The sequence below is a fragment of the Quercus lobata genome, chromosome 7 (assembly GCF_001633185.2).
Source record: "Quercus lobata isolate SW786 chromosome 7, ValleyOak3.0 Primary Assembly, whole genome shotgun sequence".
Classification (NCBI taxonomy): Eukaryota; Viridiplantae; Streptophyta; class Magnoliopsida; order Fagales; family Fagaceae; genus Quercus; species Quercus lobata.
In genome coordinates this window covers 40715744-40731568 of record NC_044910.1, presented here as the reverse complement: position 1 = coordinate 40731568, position 15825 = coordinate 40715744, and positions in this window count along the sequence as shown.

The window sequence follows — 15825 nt, the reverse complement described above, 5'->3', positions numbered from 1 at the left end:
ACAAACCATGTCGCTTTCATTGAATAAAATAATATAAAGAAATTAGCATAAATTTAGGTGATGGAGTTGATACACAAACCAGGTCGCTTTCTTGAGACGATACATACTGGATTTTCGGTTTGTTAATTGAGAAACTAAATAAAATACTTATGAATATTATTTTTTTGAGATATTGTTTACGGGGTTTCCGGTGTGTCAAATTGAGAAACTGAATAAAATACGTATGAATATGATTTCTTTGAGATATTGTTTATGGGGTTTCCGGTGTGTCAAATTGAGAAACTGAATAAAATATTTATGAATATTATTTCTTTGAGATATTGTTTACGGGGTTTCCAGTGTGTCAAATTGAGAAACTGAATAAAATACTTATGAATATGATTTCTTTGAGAAAAAATACAACCATTGGTTTTGGTTGACTAAACTTTGTAACCGATGCAAACCTTATTTGACTTGTCTCAAAATGATATAACAGTCTAACAAATATAATATAGACAAAGTTTAGCTACAAAATTGGTTATAGCCTAAGGTTAGGTTACAACATTACTCAATAAAATAAACATTACTACATATTTAAAAAATCTAACTGTTGAATTGCATGTTTTTTATACTCTTAATACACATGTCAAATTTTATGTCAATTGGATATTATAAATTATATGATCTATAAGCTTATATTTTATGCATAATTTTAAACTACAAAAATTAGCAATTTAAACAATTTATTGATGGCATAACTATTGATCTTTAATTTTCTAGAAATTTACAAGCATGGAGGATATAAGAAGAAGGTGAAATTCTCAAAATTCACCTCCAATAAAGAGATATTGAGTAATGTTGTAATCTTAGACTACAACCAATTATGTTTCTAAACTTTGTCCATATAATATCTCCTTTAGTACATTTTAGTCTATTAATCACCACACTTAAAAACAAATAAAATAGTTTCTTCTCTCATTTTTAATGTAAAATTAAACATTCCACTAACTCCTTATCTTTCATATTAACTCTTATATCTTTATATTTATATTGCCATACTAATTCATTTTAATTATTTAATATTCAAATTCTATAACATTCTTTTTTTTTTCTTTTTTTTTTGAGAGAGAGTTTCAACTTATGGTGTAGGCAGAAATTGAACCCCATATCTTTTATTCAACTATCAAAACTTTACCAGTTGAGCTAATTGGAACCCACAATATTATAATATAACATTCTGAATATAATTTAACACAAATGTTTGAAGAGGGAGTAATAAAATAATTGTTCACATCTCAAAATGCTTACACCAAATATATATATATATACCTAAGGTGTAGCCTTGTCATTTAATCCAAGGGAGTCAATACCGTACCGGAGGCTGTATCGGTTTGGCCAGCAGTACGATATATTTCGGATACCGGTCAATACCGGTGTATCGTTTCGGGTTTACCGCTATTATATATATATATATATATATATATGTATGTATGTGTGTGTATGTATATATATTATAATAAATATAAAAGTTTACCATAAAACATTTCCTCAATTCAGAATTAATTATTTATGGTTTTAAACTTTAGTATCAATTAAAAGAAAGAAAAAAAAAACACAATATAAAAAATAGAAAGCTTAAAAGTTACCATTGCATACTAAGAAAACAAATAATACTAATAAGTTAATGCAAATAAGTTACCATTTTGCCCTAACAAAAATTCAAAAATTACAAAACTTAAAAAATAAAAAATAAAAATAAAAAAACTTTTTTCTGTATCGGCCGGTACCGAGCGTACCGGCTGGTATTGCCCGAAATTGGCCGGTACGGCCGTTATTTTTTCCGGTATGAAACAGGGGGGTTATATGTACCGGATTGCTTACCGGTACGGTATATTCCGGTGGTACCGGTCAGTACGGTACGGAATTGACTCCCTTAATTTAATCCCATGTTTAAATCAAATTAAACTTTCTACCATTTACGTATTCAAAACCTTAGACAATAAGGACAATAACGCTTGCCTATTGAATTGAGTATGAAAAGCATTTCAATACTCGTTGAATTGAGCAACTAATGGGTGAATAGTCAACGTGGTAGAAATCATGTTAATGAGAAGTTAAAAGAAATAAATACCATCGCAAGGGCCGAGGTTCAAGTCTCAAGGAAGGATCTTCATACACATATACACTTAGATTAGGCTAGAGTAGAAATTCTATCTTATATAAAAAAAAAAAAAAAGATATAAATATCAAAATCATGGAGTTGATATGATTTTTATAAAAATACTCTAAAATAAAAACTTCTCATGACATGCGTGGTTTTTTCTTACTTTCACTCTTTAAAAAAAAAAAAAATCAGAGAAAGACCATTAATTAGTTCTATACTGAATAATGAATATTCCAAATAAAGGCATGCGTGATTTTATCCTACTTTCAAAAAAAAAAAAGAGCTAATACATTTTTTACAATATTCTTGTTTTGAATGGTAGTGAATCAAATATAATATTTTATTATTTTATTTCATTTTTATTTGACTTAGAGTAATGCTAGATCTACAACGATTTTACAAGTTGTAAGCTGTTAAAGGTTCTTATTTGGGTTCACTGACATCACATTTTTATTCACCAATAACAACTTTTAATGACTTAGGGAAAAATGATTTGTTATGAAATCATTGACAATTTAGCATATCTCATTTGACTTATGGTGGAGTGACATCTTTGCTTGTTGTGAAAATATCATGAACTTTTGTTGTGTATATAGAAAAACCCTTCACAGTTATTCACACTTATTTTTGAAGTTTAGTTTTAAGTTCCAAATAAAGGCATAAATAAACAATTATGGTCCAGTTAAGCACAAGTTTAAAAATAATAAATGCCCGATTATGAACAATAATACATATTATGATAATTTTAGAGCTACAAAATTTTCTATAAACTGCTAATATGGTGAGTGATTATAAACAAATTTTGTAAAAAAGTTTATAGTTCCAGTATTTTTCTAATATGTATTTGTAAGGACGCGATTCGTGGCGGACCGTAACAGTGTCGGGTTCGCACGTAAAAAGGCCCCTAACAATATCATTTGTAGAGCGTGGGTTTGGAAGGCTAGACCTTGATCGACAGGCGGCGGGTTTTCGCGGTGTTCGTATGAGTTTAAGTTTTCCTTCATCCCTGGAGTCTTTCTCCTGGAGGTGGGCTGGGAGGCTCTGGTTTTTGGCCATTTCTCCCAACCCCCATTTAGGTTACTTATTTTTCCTTTTATATTTTCCCTGCGTTCATTGTCCTTCGTCCACGTATAGGGTCAATCTTTCCAAGATTGATACTTGTCGCATCAGCCCATATTCAAAGTCGTTGGGGGTGGTTGTAAAAGCCAAGAAATGCAGCTCTGTCAGGTTCAGAGCATTGAATGGCAGTAAGGGCAGCTTTCCCTGGATATTTTAGATCTTTCTTCTAAATTTCAGTCCTATACCGTTTTTACCCTTCTTTCAAGGGGGACTTTGGGTCTGCCGAGGACTGAGCTGTCCTCGGCGGTATCCATAGGCTATTTTGTCGAGCTTGGGTCATAGCCCTCCTCGGCTTGGGCCTTCGGATTCTTCCCGGGTAGATGGGCCTGGCCCATAAATCATTTGGGCCCCACAATAGCCCTTCAAAACCCGGCTATCCAACCTCTTGGTTGGAAAGGGGGGTTTTGGTGATGCCGAACCTCTTCCTGCGGCCCAATCAATTTGGCCTATTAATAATGCTGGTGGCTCTTCATCTGTCCAAAAAATGCACCGGTTTACGAGACAGTTTTTGATTTCGCGCTTGATGCGTTCTTATCGTTTGGGTATCCCAAAACGTGCTTTTAATGACCACTATTTACGAGACTACTTTAATTCGACGGTTTGTTTTGATGGGGTGGAGAAACGGAACCGGCATGTTTGTGTTGACAGATTCCTTTGGAGATCTGAACCTATTAAATGTCTCCCGCTCCACCCTCTGTATAAGAAGGAAGGGAGGAGGTTATTGTTTTTGTGAAGAATTTCTTTTCATCCTTCTGAGATTTGAAACACTTGGCCTCCCCTAGGGTTCATTTTACCCACTGGTTTATAAACTAAATCGTGATACACTTTACCATAACAACAAGTGATGCAGGAGCCAGACCCCTCCCATAAACGCCATGTTCCAATAAAGCTCATTATGGCTCGATCGAGCCAGGGATGGCGAAGACTCAAAATCAACCTCATCCTTCTTTCAGTCAAAATCCGAAGCAGGGACTCGTCACGTCAAACTTTCGGCGTGACCAAGTCGAGAACACCCATCATCAGTACCAACCGCTCTCCTATGAGCATACCTAGTATGGCTCCAGTGTGTTGGGAGTCAGGATCGAGGCAGGGACTAAGTGTCTCTACTTCTTCCTCTCTTCCTTCACTGGTGCTACCCTCCGTCTCCCTTTCTTAGTCTTCCCAGCACCAGTTCCATCCTGGTGCTTTCAATTCTCCCTCTTTTGCTCATTTTTCTTTCTTTTCATCTTTTCTCTCTTCTTCTCCTCCTTTTTTACTCATGTCATCCATCTTCTTCATTCATCTCCTCCATCTTCTTCATTGATTTCTTCCTTACTATTTCCTTCTCCTTCATTTCTTCCCAAATGAGGTTCTTATCGTAATATGAGCAATATTGAGGCAGAGATTGGAGAGACTTTGAAGACGAGTTTAAAAGACGCCTGACAGTTTACTTATCTGTACTACGGATGTAATTGTTGCTTAGGCAGTTCACATTTTGTATAGGCTCGTTTGAGCCCCTCTTTGTACGTTGTAATAATTTTTCGTATTAACAAAAGTTGTTGTTATTTTATTTCGCATGTTTTGTCTCTATGCCTTTTCTTTTCTCTTTTTTTTTTTTTAAATTTATAAACACTGCTCGGCACAATAATATAGCATCTAAATCAATGAAGACTAAGACCAAAATACTTGATAATAAAAAGATGTCGCCATAACTTTAATAGAAACGCTTGGCACAATAAGGCCGACCAGTGAAAAGTAGTACTTACCCCATGCTAGCCGAGGAGTAAAACGAAGGTTTGATGCCGTGTGAGGAATAACCATTTGAAGATATATCACCCACCAAATGAACAGCCTTCTTATACGACTAAATGCTGGGGCGTTTCACCACCTTCTTCACAACTTTATTGGTCTTGACCTTTTTTGGTGTTTAAGCCGTGGATGAAGTGACCTGACATTTTTATCAAGTAACCCCTCTTACGAAATTCAAACCTTTTCTTATCAAAGTATTTGGTTTCCCCATTGGCTTGGGTCCGAGGACCATACAAGGCCTTGATTCTGTCCAAAACTTGTAATAATTATAATTTTTTGTACTTGGTTTTCCCATAGGCTTGAGTCCGAAGACCATGCAAGGCCTTGGTTCTGTCCAAAACTTGTGATTTTTTCTTTTTTGTACTTGGTTTCTCCATAGGCTTGAGTCCGAGGACCATGCAAGGCCTTGGTTCTGTCCAAAACTTGTGATTTGTTCTTTTTTGTACTTGGTTTCCCCATAGGCTTGAGTCCGAGGACCATGCAAGGCCTTGGTTCTGTCCAAAACTTGTGATTTTTTCTTTTTTGTACTTGGTTTCCCCATAGGCTTGAGTCCGAGGACCATGCAAGGCCTTGGTTTTGTCCCTGGGCCCATATGCTGAACGGGCTTGGGCCGCGAATTTACTGGGCCCACAAATTAAGAGGTATTTCCGTAGTCTTTGATCACGCGGTACTTTTTGGCGTCCCAGTGTTCGAGGTGCGCCTTCTCGAGACTCCTCTAGCCTCAGGGTTGCAGACGACGTTGGAAATCGAGTCAGAGACGTTTTGTCTGTAGCGTTCCTTGGGACGCTACGTGAATTAAATGCCACCGGTTTACTTCTGGGTATAAATGGGATAGAGGATCACTTCACTTGCACATGACCTCTCCTGTTCCCTTCAGAACCATATTTCTTCCATATCCGCGATCTCTCTTTCTAGTGCCACTGCCTCAAACATCTTGCTTTGAGGCATGGATGGGGATGAAAGGTCTCCGCACACTTCAGAGGCACCGAATCCTCAAGGTGATATGGTATGGACAAGGATGGCACAGATTCAAGCCAGTCCTCCGTCTTGACAGGAGAAAGATGGTATTCCTCCTTCTTTTAGTCAAAATCCGAAGCAGGTTCTGGTCGTGCCAGATTTTTGGTATGTCAGAAAAAGGAACTTCCGCCATCAGCGCCGTCTGCCTTGTAGCAGGCAAATTTTTGCGGGGGCTCCCCAACTTCCGGCTCCCTGCACCCTTTCTGTAGATGGTGTTAGCCTGAGGTCAGGTTCCCTGCACCTTTTCTTCACCGGTGCAGGCCCTAAGTTGGGTTCTTTTGCCGCCTGAGTTATGGGCGTGCAAAAGCATTGAGGAGGAATAAGGTCTCGAGGCAGTAGCCAACTTCTCCTCTGTGCTACCTCCTCGGCTTTATCTTCACTCTCTTGTATTTTTCGTTACATACGTAGTTAGCTTCAATGTAGGCTTTGTTTCAGCTTTTCATTGTACACTATACTGTTCCTTTGTCTTAATAAAATATGTGTCTATTTCTCTATTCATATCTTTCTTCTCCGTAACAACTACTTTATGCATGAATATTAAATATAAGCCTGCCCTTAATGATATTCCAGGCAGAAAAATGCCTTAACACAGATTCCTACTAGTTTAAACTTACAAATATTATCAAGCATAACAAGGTTAATCATCGATAAATTAAACTCTTGGAACTAACCGGGATAACCGCTGAGTGCTGCGCGATGCATGCTAGAACGATAAACTCTAAGTAATTCGTCCGAGAGGGTAGCCGAGTAGCGAGGGACTTCGGGTGTGCTCTTGGGTAATACGTTGCGCCGTATCGCATCAACCCCTTTGATACTGGGGATCAGAGGGTAGACCGAGGAATCCGCGCAATCAAGGTATTAACCCATCTGTTAACGCGGAGCTCTCTTCGGATGGATTTTGAGGTTTATGTGCCATTTTTTTTTTTTAAAATAGTTGGTTCCTCATCCAGGTAGTTGGTTTCCCCATAGGCTTGAGTCCGAGGACTATGCAATGCCCTGGTTCTGTCCAAAACCTAGTTTTCCTCATCCAGGTAGTTGGTTTCCCCATAGGCTTGAGTTCGTGGACCATACAATGCCCTGGTTCTGTCCAAAACCTAGTTTTCCTCATCCAGGTAGTTGGTTTCCCCATAGGCTTGAGTCCGTGGACTATGCAATGCCCTGGTTCTGTCCAAAACCTAGTTTTCCTCATCCAGGTAGTTGGTTTCCCCATAGGCTTGAGTCTGTGGACTATACAATGCCCTGGTTCTGTCCAAAACCTAGTTTTCCTCATCCAGGTAGTTGGTTTCCCCATAGGCTTGAGTCCGTGGACTATACAATGCCCTAGTTCTGTCCAAAACCTAGTTTTCCTCATCCAGGCAGTTGGTTTCCCCATAGGCTTGAGTCCGTGGACCATGCAATGCCTTGGTTCTGTCCAAAACCTAGTTTTCCTCATCCAGGTAGTTGGTTTCCCCATAGGCTTGAGTCCGTGGACCATACAGTGCCCTGGTTCTGTCCAAAACCTAGTTTTCTCTCATCCAGGTAGTTGGTTTCCCCATAGGCTTGAGTCCGTGGACCATACAGTGCCCTGGTTCTGTCCAAAACCTAGTTTTCCTCATCCAGGTAGTTGGTTTCCCCATAGGCTTGAGTCCGTGGACCATACAATGCCCTAGTTCTGTCCAAAACCTAGTTTTCCTCTCTGTGTGGGATCTTGGCTTTAGGGGAGTTAACTCCTCAACCAAGGCCCTAGAGTTTATCCATACGATTAACGCTATCAAGTGCCTAGTTTGCTCTTTACGGGAGACCTTGGCTTTAAGGGAGTTAGCTCCTCAGCCAAGCCCCTAGTCAAGAAACGTAGCCCCTAGCAGAACTTTATACTAGAACTCTATAACCAACGGTTAGAAATAACGAAGAAACTCTATCGACCCACATCCTATACCAACACACAAGCCTTCCCCACAGACGGCGCCAATTGTAAGGACGCGATTCGTGGCGGACCGTAACAGTGTCGGGTTCGCACGTAAAAAGGCCCCTAACAATATCATTTGTAAAGCGTGGGTTTGGAAGGCTAGGCCTTGATCGACAGGCGGCGGGTTTTCGCGGTGTTCGTACGAGTTTAAGTTTTCCTTCACCCCTGGAGTCTTTCTCCTGGAGGTGGGCTGGGAGGCTCTGGTTTTTGGCCATTTCTCCCAACCCCCATTTAGGTTATTTATTTTTCCTTTTATATTTTCCCTGCGTTCATTGTCCTTCGTCCACGTATAGGGTCAATCTTTCCAAGATTGATACTTGTCGCATCAGCCCATATTCAAAGTCGTTGGGGGTGGTTGTAAAAGCCAAGAAATGCGGCTCTGTCAGGTTCAGAGCATTGAATGGCAGTAAGGGCAGCTTTTCCTGGATATTTTAGATCTTTCTTCCAAGTTTCAGTCCTATACCGTTTTTACCATTCTTTCAGGGGGGACTTTGGGTCTGCCGAGGACTGAGCTGTCCTCGGCGGTATCCATAGGCTATTTTGTCGAGCTTGGGCCATAACCCTCCTCGGCTTGGGCCTTCGGATTCTCCCCGGGTAGATGGGCCTGACCCATAAATCATTTGGGCCCCACAGTATTATTATTCATAATTGAGAATTTATTATTCTTTAATTTGTGCTTAACTGGACCTTTTTTCTCAAAAAAAAAAAAAAAAAAACTGGACCTTTATTTGGAACTAAACTGAAACTAGTGTGAAAAGTTCTTTTATAGACAACCAAATCTCATAATATTTTTCACAACAATATGAGGTGTCACTCTACCAAAAGGTCAAATATGCTACATTTACAACTTTTTTTTTAACAAAAATATCTTAAGTGGCGATTTGTTACTAGTAAATAAATGAGAACTAGTAAAATTTTGACACACCAACAATTTGTAAAAATATTGTAAATTTGTGCTCTTGGAATATAATAAATTTGTGCTCTCTCTCTCACATAAATAGTGGTTCCCACCATGAATTGAATTAGTAAGACTCCATCATTGAATATTATGTGAGAAGGGGAACATATATTTATTGTTCTTCCGTAATATAGAATAATTATTCCTTCAATGTAGTTTGTTTTTTTTTTTTTTTTAATTTTAATTTTACTTTATATATATATATATATAATATTTTTGAACAATTTGACTTTTAAAAAATAAATGTATAAAAATATTATTTAACAGAGTATTAAATATACCTTAATCTATGCCCTTATCATACTCATTAACAATAGCCAATTATAAATCATTGCCATAAATTAATGGAAAAATACATTTATTTTCATGCATTAATTAGTGTTGTATTAATTATTTTGTAAAATGATTTATATTGATATTTTTCTAAAAATTTTAACTGGAACAATTGACTTAAAATCTGACATTCTCACTCAAGTTTAGGAATGACAAGAAGTTGGGATTGAGATGACATTCCCCCAAATCTCAAACCCTCTAACTATTTCACATATCAAAGCCTATCAATTCAGATTCTATCCCAAATCCATCATATTTATACTTGAAAAACTCAAACCCATACTAAACCCGCCTGATCGTCTTATAACGATTTTGGTCAAATAAATCGATCAAGAGAAGCAACCTAGAATTGAACGTTTAAAATACTAGTTAACACAATTTAAGCACTAGTAAGCACATTTACACTGAATGGACTAATATTTTAGGGTTTAAATTGCAATTACACCCTTTAATTTTTTTTTTTTTTTTGGCTCCTAAAGTTTTAAAATTGGAATGTCCTCAACGTTATATAATGCTTTAATTTGAGTCACTTAGTGTCGTTGCTTTAGTGCCAACTAAACCTACAATATTTATAACTAGTCTAATTAAAACGTGCCAAACTAATCTTTAGATCAATTGCCATCGGTCTCAGTTTGTCGAAACTTGACCTTGATTTCTTCATTTGGGTTTGGGATCTTCTCGTTCGGGATTTTAAATTCATGTAATTGGTTCTCTTTCTCTCTTACTTCCCTTTTTTCAAAGCTCCGATCGCCTTCTTTTTAAACCCTAAAAACTTTATATATCCTCGATTTTATTAAACTCAACAGTCATCTCTGATCACTAGTTATTTCAACCCCAGCAACCGTCTTCAATTACTAATTTTCTAAGGCTCGGGAACTTGTTTGGTATTTGGTATGCTTTTCATTGAATTTTTCGAGGTCTCTTTTGGTTGCCTAGAATTATATTGAAAAAAAATGAAATTTCATGTATCAAGAGACTTTATTGGGGTGGTAGTTTTATGTTAGGTTGACTAGTTATGGTTGCTTTAGTAAAAGAAATGTTAGATTAATCTTTTTGCTGATGCGTAAGACTTTTTTTTTTTGCTTGTTTGTGAGTGTCAGTTTTGCATTTGACATAAGGTTGTTTTTGGTGTGTTTGGATTTGGAGAAAATTTTGAAGGGCTGTGAAAAATAAAAGGGAAAAAATAAAATAAAAACATTTTTTAAAGTTAAATATATATACTTTTTTTTTTCAAACATGTACAATACGATCGACATAGTTTCAAAACATCATTTTGAGTTCGGATGAAACTTAATGACCACTTCATCAATGAACATAAATGGAAAGTCTTGAAACTATTAGGATTGAGTTTGGTTAGAAACATATTAAACCTAACCCATTTTCATCTCTAATTATCAAAATTAGTTGCTTCAATAACAATTGAAACAAAACAGAAAAAATATAAAAGCAAATTCAATAATACACAATCAATAATATAAACAATAATAACTTCTCATTTCAAAATGACTATGAATTAACTCAAACAATATATTCATGTTCTTTTTTTTTTTGAGAAAAGTATATTCATGTTCTTAATTATACTAATCTTAACAATTTACATTTATTGTCTTTTTAATGGGATGTAATATAATTGAAATTCAGTTATCAAAATATTATACGTGGACTATAAAGATGATTTTTTTTTTTAAATAAAAAAGTATATAAATAAAAATTTACAAAATATTTCAATTTAAACTATAACATATCCTCTCATCTATAACAATAAACAATGTCAAGGCATTTGTCGCTCAAGTGACACCTTTTAGTATTTTCAATAAAAACGTCAAAAATTTAAATCTCTCTCTCTCTCTCTCTCTCTCTCTCATCAATTTAAAGACCATAAAAAAAAAAAAATTACAAGATCCATGTTGTCATAGTAGTCACATGGGCGGAGCCAGGGGCGATTAAGGGGGGGTACTTGCCCCCCTTGGCCCCACCCAAAAAATCTGTTAATATTTACTTACTAGCTAGTCTAGATGCATTTTAGGTAAAAATATAAAACTGTTATTAATAATGAAAAGTTATAAAACTGTATACACAACACAAGCAGCTGCTTTCATGGGAGGATTGAGAGCATAGCCTACTTATACGTTTGTTAAAGATAAAAATAAGTTGGCATGTTAAGCTAAAATAAATAGACCTATAACATATAGGATAACAAAAATAATAGAAATTTTTGTAAGTTGTACTTTATGTCTATCTAACAACTAAAAACCTTTCCATTTCATAAGTAGAATTATAACATTTTTATAATTACATTTTCAAAATGATTTTTTATGTAAATAAACCCCTAATTAAAATATAATATAATGAATATGTTATTTTATTTTGAATTTTCTTGCATTTAAATATTGCTTAGCATACACACAAATGAATTGTTATTTTGCAAATTGATCTCAAATACTATATCAACATGTATATGTTCGCTTGCATATGCGTAAATGTGATGTCAAATGTAATTTTTGCCCCCCCTCAAGTTAGATCCTAGCTCCGCCACTAATCACGTCACATATACAACAACTAGCTAGTTAATTGAATCAAATCATATTTGAATTCAATAATAAAAGTAAAGTAAGGAACCACCCATGAAAACAAATGAAGGTCATATCATTATTTGAATTTATAAAATAAAAGTCAAGTAAGGTACCAGTCATGAAAACAAATGAAGGTCATATTTTATTTGAATTCATGAATAAAAGTCAAGTAAGGAACCACCAATGAAAACAAGTGAAGGTCATATCTTTTCCTAAAATGCTTCTAAAATCTAGATAAGATTGACGTCAAGGAACATCAATAATTAATTAAGCATCCAAGATATCTTAAAGAAGCAAGAGTGCACTTGAATTAGAAGCATTGAGTTTAACTTGGGAGGTCATCTAAACCCCCTTTTTTTTTCTTTTTTTTTCTTTTTTCTGGGGGGGGAGGAAGAGGTCATCTAAAACTTAATGAAGATATCCATTCAATAAATGGTTCCTTTGCACAAGAGTTAATAACTAATTCAAATTAAAGTTCAAACTATTTGATTGACACTTGCACGATTGTGTGTATGCATGTTTGAATGTTGCTAACATGCTCAAATGCCTACAAGATTAATTGTTACATGCTTAGTTGCTCCTCACATGATCGAATAAATCTTTACAGGCTGAATGATCTACTTTATGAATTATATAAAGCGTCACATAAGTACGTAAAGAATGAAATAAAAATATTCTTATCTTTATACTAAATGTATTGTGATTAATTCTAAACTGTAGAATCAATCTTGGCCACGCATATAAAAAATAAAGTTTTTTTTTTTTTAAATATAAAAAATATAAGCCAAACTCATTAAACTGTGTTATTCTATAATTTACCAATACGTTCCATGCCACATTCCATGCCGTATTCCATACCTTATTTGATTCTTCTTACTAACCCCTTTCCTTTTTTGACATCAGAAAGATTCAGAACCTTCAAGTGTGCTTGACATTGTATTCTAAAAAATAATAATAAAAAATAAATAAAAAAAGTGTGCTTGACATTTACATTATCATATTATGTTGACTTTCTCCTGCAACATGTAAAATAAACTAATTGATAGTTAGCATTTCCCATCCTTAATTAATAAAATTTACAAAGTCACTATCTTTTGCATCCCCTCCTGATTAAAATAAAATAAATGATCTGCTTTTTTTTCTTTATAGGAAAAAAAAAAAAACAATATTTCTGTTTGGATACCGCTTATTTTGCTGAAACTGAAAACTTATTACTGAAAGTCACTATCTTTTGCATCCCCTCCTGATTAAAATAAAATAAATGCTCTGCTTTTTTTCTTTATAGGAAAAAAAAAAAACAATATTTTTGTTTGGATACCGCTTATTTTGCTAAAACTAAAAACTTATTACTGAAAGTATTGTAGATAAAGATAAAAGTTAGTTGAAATAGTATAATAGGGCTCATAAATACTACAAAAAAGTACAATGGGGCTCATAGATAGTAGTAAAAATAAGCTGAATAGTGAAATAATTTATAATTTTTATTGCTTTCCAAACGCACACTTAGTGATTTATCTCGGTAACATCCATACTAGTTGAAATGCATGGAATAATGGGATTTGATTTCAAAGATCATTTGAAATTTTTTGTCCTTTAAATGTACGGATCTCCTAAATTCATTGAGATATATTTGTGCTGTAAGGATCTCATCTTTGAGGGGCCAAAGTATGAAGAAAGGAATTTCACCATTTAAAAAAAAAATGATACTCATACAAATATTTAATTATAAATTAATAAATGTAAAATAAAACTGGCATATGTTTAGTGTTAACTACAAAGTACAAATAAAATAAAAGACATAATAATTATTTCTTAATATATTTCAATTTAATCATATATGAAAACAGAACTCAATATTCTTTTTAATCATAAAAATCATATACGATTGATTTTGCACCAAATTTTGCTACAATTTCCTTGGATTCTAAAGTCTAAAGTCATGGACTACCCTAAATTCTTTTATATAAACAAAATTATGTTATAATATCTTATCTAGCACCTAATTCCAGCACCACCACCCCTAAAAAATAGACAGCTTTGAGAAAAGAAATTATGAATTAATAACCAATGCCAAAAAAATTGACACAAAAGTAGCACCTCCAGTTCGGCTCTATCAAATCTATTTAATAGTATGTTTTACTCACCAAAATTACAAAGAAAAAAGGGGTGATTTTTAGAATATAATTTGTTTCTTGTTTTTGTTGCTATATAGTCCCTAAACATACAAACATACTTAGCCTTCATTTAATTTTTTAATTTTAATCTTGTAATTGAAATTAGTAATATAACTAATAAAAATAAGAAAAAAGAAAACAACTTATACATTTTCCGATTTCAAATTTTAAGCATTTTGTAGTCAAGAAAACATAATGATTAATAAAATTATTTTATATTTTCGAAATAGATTCCAAAGACAGAGCATGGAGGTAGGGGGAACCCTGAGGTGCTGTTGACGCCTGAAGGAGTTAGAAACACTTCTCTAGGTGGTTGATGTCTTCAATACAACAATATCAGTTGAGTTTATGCACTTATTAACTAAAAGCTTCTTCTTCTTTTTTTAAGAGGTTACTTAATATAAAGTTTGTCCGAATCAATGAGAATTATATCCTATGTCAACTTTTTCAAAACTCAAAATTTGAAAAGATAATGATCTTAAATGGGCTAAAAACAGTTTCTCATCTTATCTATAAGAAGATTCCCCTTCTTGAACTGGACTTTTTATGTGGTTAAAAAATATCCCTAAATCTTATGTTTAACATGAAAAAACTTTAGGACAAACTGGTAAAAATATATCTCCAACTCCACTTAAAATGCCTATAAAATATGACACTCTCCTACTAATCTATGTCTTCAAAACAAACTTATCCAAATTAAAAAAATAAAAACAAAATAAAAAAAATCTCATCGCATATACAAAGCGCATGTGATAAGGCTAGTAATTAAAGACTATAGTTAATTAGGTTTTAAATTCAAATTTAAATCTAACCCATTTAAGGTTGGAAAGACTTTATGACCTAATTAAAGATTAAAAGACTTATACTAAAGATACAAACTTTTTTACAAAATTTTTTTACAAACTGCTGATGTGGTGATTGATTATTAATAAATAAAAAAGTGATATTAATGGTGGATTTAGATGAAAACCAATAAAAAATTGGTCACATCACCAATTTGTAAAGATGTTATAGGAAAGAGAAAAGAGGGGTATTTTTTTTTTTAACTAAACAATGACCTCATTTCTCTCTTTTGCAGCACTAGTCAAAGTTAGAGCTACACAATTACATCGTAATGGTATACTAGTAAAACAAATAAAAGCAAAACTATCTTTAATTTTTTTTTTGATGAACAAAACTAACTTTAATTAAAGTAATGTCTTTAAGATCCAAGCATCCTCAAGAGAACAAAAGTCTGAAAGTAATTTTGCCGAATTATTAGCTTAATTAATGTGAAAATCCGTACTTAGAGACTTTTCTTTTTTAATTTAAAATAGGTTGATATCAAAGGACGTTAATGGCTAATTGATTGATAAGAGATGTCCTAAGGTTACGGATGTTGGAGAACAATGAGACGAACATAGAAAGAAACAAGGAGATTTAAAGAACAAACAAAATTTTGATGGCTTGGAGGTACAATGAAATCATTTTCTTTAAACAATATTTGTCCCTCGCACTTAAGTTGTTAAAGCGTTGTTACAAATTTATTTCCAAAATACAACTAAACCTATTAAGTTCTACAAATAGCAATTTGGAAAAAAACTCACAGAGTTTTTAGTGAATCCAAGAGAAATATGAATTCCTAGTAAAAATGAGTTATATATATATATATATATAATGTTATAGCTGTTAAAAAACAGTTAAAAATAATTTTGCCAACATACATATATCTAATGGTGCAATTTTTGGCCGAAAAATTACAAAATTACAATTTTTTGCATAATTTTGCCCCTCAT